Below are 6247 nucleotides of genomic sequence, written 5' to 3'. Positions count from 1 at the left end.
CTCTGGCAAATCCTGTAGTAGCAGGACCTGGTTTGCTCTTGGCTCTGACATCAACACACTTATTACCGAAGTCCTTAGAAATATATTTATTTTGTAAAGGAAATATTTTAACCCTCCAATAAACAGAAGGTAATACCACTTAAAGTACAATCAGTTGTGAATGAAACAGCTATTATTAGAGTAGATTTTTCATCAATAACTCACCCAAAAACCAAAGTCCCAGTTTCATAATTAGTCATTCTGGAAGGGCATGGAAACCGGGTGTGTGACAGAGAGACCTTCCGGGGGCTGTTGCCTCTCTGATTGGGACCTTGGCTCACAGGGTGGGTCTGCACAGCACTGGGCTCACTGGAGTTGTTAGGAATTCAGACTGTGACCATCCCCCGGCTTGCTGACTGCACTGAGCATTATAATGAAGCCCAGGACTGCACACTCTTCATGGGACACACTGCTGGGGCCAGGGCCTGAGACACCTGCAAACTTCAGGTTCCATTTCCCGACCTCTGCATCAGGGCTCTGGAGCGAAGCTCTGGATTGTGCCGTCTGGATTCTTCCATGCTGAGGAGTTAGATGTGGTTCTCAGAGTTGCTCCTCTGGGTTTTCATTGTTGTAGAGGCTGAGGGTCGGGGGTTCTAAGCTCCACACAAGGAGCATCTCTGAAGCGGCCTGCCTCTGTTTCCAGCTGAAAATGATCTGACTTTTTCCTCCTCATCCTGCACCCCACTCACCCTCCGTCTGTCCCCACTTTCTGTTCCCCTCAGTTGTGCCCGTTGTTGAAGTATGTCGTCCAGACCATGAGTGTGGACTTAATGCAGTACACCATTGGTGAGTCACAGCTGGGGAAGGGGACACTCCCTCCCCATGCTCCCTGGGAGAACTGCGCTCTGGCCCACCTGCAGGCAGGTCTGCTCAGGGACCCTGAGCAGGAGGGACCATCCTGGGCCATCCTGACCTGGTGAGAGAGTGGGGCCTGAGGGCACTATGGGACCAGCCCAGAGTCTCAAGCCTCCGTCAGCCCTCAAAAGCTATGGCACATGCCAGGCAGAGCCATGCAGAGAGATGGGCCCGTCTGGGCTCAGAGCCTCCCTCTGCTGCTCACCAGCTGTGGCCCTGGTCCCGCGTTTCTCTCCCTGAGCCTGGGAGCTCCAAGGCAAGGAGACTGACACCGTCTGGCTTCAGCAGGGTAAAGCAGCTGGCAGAGAGCAGCTGCCCCGCAGGCCCGGCTCACCCACTCTGCCTCCCTCTGCCTGGGAGGAGCTGTGGCTGCTCCTCTGCCCCCGGGGTCCTGAGGCCGGTGGTGTCCAAAGGATGAGTTGCCGGGGGTGCTGGGCCACAGATGTGGGGTCCTGAGGTGCTGGGCCTACACGTGGCCCTTTTGTGCGAGAGCCACAGCCGCGTCCCCGCAGCCTCTGCGCCATGTCACTGTGCCCTGACCGAGCCCTGCAGGATGTGGCCTCATGTGTCCTCTCAGGCGAGCAGAGGGGTGTGGAGAGCGGAGCGGGGCCTGAGTCCTGGGCTCTCAGCGGGCTCGCTGGGGAGTGGCCGCCCTGACAATGGCTCGTATCGGTGGAGACTGAGGCCCACTCTGGTTTGTTCCCTCAGCTCAGCTTCAGCAGGGAGTCCAGCCTTGAAGAAGACAGACCAAGAGGACCGCCTGCTGGTGAGGCCTCTCCCTGGGCGACCCGGAGCGTGGGGCTCCTGCAGGAGGCCTGTGAGGCCAGAGCAGCTGGGCCTCTTCGTTCTCTGGTGGTGACTGAGCCCTGATGTTGGTCCTGCCTGAGCTGACCCAGCCAGGGCTGAACCTGATGCCAATCACATTCCCACACTGACCCACAGCCACACACCCACTGAGCTCCAACACTGCCCAGACCGTCCCAGGATGCTCATGCACTGAGCGTGACTCATCCATCGTCCAGATCATGTCCAGACCCTGACCCCGACCCTGACCCTGACCCATACCCCAGACTCCCACCTTACCTCTGATCTCCTGCCCCTGTTGCTCATCTAAGGGGAGGAGAGGGCATGAGGATGGTCAGTCCAGGAACCACAAAATACGCCAAGGCACAGCTTGGTCCCTCTCCAAGGCCACTGGCCTGCAGGGGGCCGTGGGAAGGGCTTGGCAGCAGGGTCTGGTGAGTGCCAGGCACTCAGATTCCCCTTATGAGTGCCCGACCATCCCTGTGCTCCAGTTGCAGACTGCTCCCCAGGATCCTGGCTGAGCCCCCAGGAGCGTCTCCCTCTGAGAAGATGCTGCCACACCCGACAGGAACAAAAGCCCGTGCCCAGCCAGGAGGACACTGGACCCAGCAGAGTGGCCTGGCGCTCACTCCCCTGCGCCCTCAGCAATAAAGAGCCATTCAGCACTCCTATGGCGACTTGCGTCCTTCCTCTGGGGCTCGGGTGGGGCAAGTGGGAGGTAGAGACCAGAGTCTGGAGTGGAGGGAAGATCTGAGGGTGTCAACCAGATTTCTCGTAATGGGGATCCTGAGTTCCAGACACGGTAGGCAACGGGCCAGAATCTCACACCAGGTGTGGCAGGCACCGGCTCCATTCACACATTCAGTGGTGTTTAGTGCACCCAACCCTGGGCCAGGGGGGGCAGTGGGAACTGGGGGTCTTTAGTGAGACGTGACCATGGGTCAGTGGGGCAGTGAGAACTGGGTTGGGGGGGTGCTTAGTACACCCCAACCTTTGGAAAATCACAGTGGGTCAGGAGCCGACTTCTGCAGGCCTCTCTTCTCCCAGAGACCCGCTTGCAAGGGGCAACTGGTCTGACTAGATCAGCTGTGACCACACCCCTCTCTGGCCTCCACCCTCCAAAGGACTTGGGGTGCACTGAGGGGAGGTCTCTCAAGCTGGTCCGACGACTCTCATGGTTTCAGTGCCAGGCCTCAGCCATCCTCCACACCGGTGCCAATAGTTTGTGCACCTACCTGCAGGACCAGCCTGATGCATTATGGTCCCTGGGGTGCTCAGGGGCCCACAGACCAGCTCCTCTCCCCACCACTCTGAACTGCTCGCTCTGCCCTTCTGGGCTGACACAGCGTTGCATGGTTTACACTAACTCAACATACTCACGCGGGTTTGTCTCCACTACGTCCCCATACCCCATTATTCCAGGAGGTGCTTTTCCTGACCCCATTTAACAGTTGAGGAACCCGAGGCTTAAGAGGGCAAATGGCCCTTGAGGTCCCACCGTGACATAGTGGCAGGCCCCGCAGAGAGCCCACAGCCATGGGCCCCCTGGCTCCGGGAGGCAGTGATCAGCTCCCGGGGGCTTCAGTGGTCTCTCGGGCCTGACTGGCCCTCCCGGAGAGGGGCGTGTGCTGAAGCCCTTCTCCCTCCCACAGTGCATCTTCCGTTTCCCTGTTTTCTTGCACCTTATGTGGCCTCTGCAAGGGTCTGAGCCACACACACACAACAGCTGCCTAGAGCCTGCACGCGCCTCTCAGGAGGGAAGACACCTTTCCTGCCAGAAGCCCCAGGAGTCTTTGCCCAGTCACCAAGCAGCCCCGCCCCTCTAGACAAATCTGTGAGGGACAAAGATCCAGGTCCTGAGCGGCCCATCTGAGACTGCAGGAGCTGCCGTTTCACCCAAGGCCTCCCCACCACAGAAGGCAGCCGCTAGGGCCTGTCAGCTCAGGGACCCCTGAGTCTTGGGGCGGCCAGGCAGACCCTGACCAGCTCTCCCTGGGGGCTTCGGTTCAGTCCTATAGGGGCAGTTGGCACTGAGGCGAGTGGCTGGCGTGGCTGGCGTGGCTGAGCTGATTCAGCTCCTGCTACTTACCCAAACTGAGGTCTTGGGCAAGTTACCAGACTCCTCTGGCGTCCATTTTCTCACCTGTCAAATGGAGTTAATAGTTAAACCTCCCTGGTGGTCTCATATGAGGGCTAAAGAATATTTACTCAGGACTGTCCCCTGTGAGCACAAGTTGCCCCCATCTGCTGTAACTACAACCAAATAGCTTTGAGAAGCCCTAGTTACGTGTTCTTTGTCTCACTGTGTTCTGGTTCTCACTGAGCAATGCAGTGAGTGGTTTCCAGGTAGGTGAAGCGACTTGCCTGAGGTCTTGGCAGTCTAGAGGTGAAGCTGGATGGAATCCAAGCTCAGCCCCCTCCAGAGCCCGCGGCCTCATGTTAGCCAGGACAGAGTGATGCCAGTTTCCTTTCTGGCTGTATTTTATAATACCTGTAGAAATCTCATCTGTCGGAAAAGATATACAAGGAGCTCTCACACTTTAGGGCCCCTTTTTGAGCTGTAACCAGTTGGAGTGAATGTGAAGTGTTGGTCCAATATGTTCTGCCCAGCTGGAATACGTTTCCTTCCCCTTCTCCAGCTGACGAACTGCTCCTCAGCCTTAAGACTCTGCTCTTAGCTATGAGTCACTTCTTGGCCTAGTAGAGGTTGCTGTTCAATGCTTCCCCAAAAAGATACTGTTTCCCCTATTTGGAGGTTCCTCAAACTGCTTAACATGGAGCCTCCCTACGAACCAGCAAGCCCAATCCTAGGTATCTACCCAGAAGATACAAAAACACTGATTCAAAAAGATACCTGCACCCCGATGTTTATTGCTGCTTAATTTACAATTGGAAAAATATGGAAGCAGCCCAAATGCCCAAAAGTAGATAACTGGATTAAAAAGCTGTGGTACATATATACAATGGAATATTAGTCAGCAACCAAAATAAAAAAAAAGAAACACATGTCTTTTGTAGCAACTTAGATGGAGCTGGAGAAGAGCATGCTTAGTGAGATAAGCCAGAAAGAAAAAGAAAAATACTGGATGGTTTCACTCATAGCAGGAGTATAACGGACCAGGCAAGAAAAGAATAAGAATAATGAACAGCCATATACCAGAGACATTTTGTGGGGGTGGAGTGGGGAATGGGATCAAAAACGGGGGACGGGGGTGGGGAGGGAAGTGCACGGGACTATGGTGATGGCACATGGGTGACTCGGTGATGGGAAACCCACGGGGATTACAATTGAGATTTAAAAAAATGTACAAAATGATGTAAAAATAAACTGTTATATTATTAATAATTAAAAAAAAAAGATATGTTTCCCAACTTGTAGGTCTAACCTGAAGCTACCATTCCTTGGTGTCCAACCAGAGAGCGCTTAGAAAGCGTCTACTCTTTTTCCCTACCACAGTCTCAGCTTTCCGGTTCCTCACTCTGCCTCTACGCCTGTGAGTTCATCAGAGCAGGCACCTCTGTCTTCACAGCAGCCGCAGGGCCCAGGAAAGGACCGAGTGCATCACAGGCAGCACCAACGGTGAATGAATGAAGGAATGACCCCTCTGGACTGGCCCAATCAGACGTCATTGGTGGGACAGCTGAGTGGGTGAATGAATAGGAAAATTCTAACAACCCAGGATTGGACCTGAAATTACTATCCATTAACCGGGGCCAGGAACACGGCACTTCAGGACAAAAGTGATGGGCTAGGGGCCAAGTTTACAGAACCTAGGACATGAAGTGGGAGGACCAGAACTCAATGAGACAATACATGTAACTTCAAAAAGGCTTGAAACCCAGTCTGAGGTAAAGGACAGTCAGAGCAGGCTTCCTGGAGAAGGTGCCCTTTGAGCTGAAATGGAGACAATGACCGAGAGATTGGGGAGAGGAGGGAACTGCAAGCAAGTGAGCAGAGCCAGGAGGCGAGAGGAGAATCCACACAGCCGGATTAAGCTTTTAAATCCAGCTGTCTGGATTCTCCAGGCCACTTGATCCCTAGTGACTGATGTGGGCGATGAGGGGGAAAGTATGGAGAAGTGAGGGCGATTCTCCTGCTGTTAGTCTGGTACTGGCCTACTGGCCTGCCTTACCCCAGCCGGGGCAGTTCTGGTTCCTTGTACACCTCAGCGCAGGGTGAGAGATTTCTAGAGGTGGTGAGCGCCTGAAGGAGGCTTCAGGGAGGACACCTTAAAGAGTTGAGGGGCATCCTCCACAAAGGGACACATGAGGAGAAGAAAGGCAGAGCCTGAGCTGCCCCCAGTATTTAGAGAGAGCAGCAAGCCCGAGCACAGGCACCTTTAAAAGGTGAATCCGGCCCTCCCTGGTGGCACAGCGGGTTAGGACGCAGCTCTGCAAGCTGGCCGCAGCCGCTTCAGTGCGAGTTCCATCCCAGCCCCAGAGGTGACCCACATGGTGCAGACCTCTCCTTGTTGCCCACTGCTCCCCTCAGCAGTGTACTTCGTCAGTCAGCCTGTTCTGCTCCCCACTCTGTCACTGGTGAGTCCAC

This window comes from Condylura cristata, unplaced genomic scaffold (assembly GCF_000260355.1).
Source record: "Condylura cristata isolate star-nosed mole 26May11 unplaced genomic scaffold, ConCri1.0 scaffold00022, whole genome shotgun sequence".
NCBI lineage: Eukaryota > Metazoa > Chordata > Mammalia > Eulipotyphla > Talpidae > Condylura > Condylura cristata.
Note: the sequence above shows the minus strand (reverse complement) of the source record.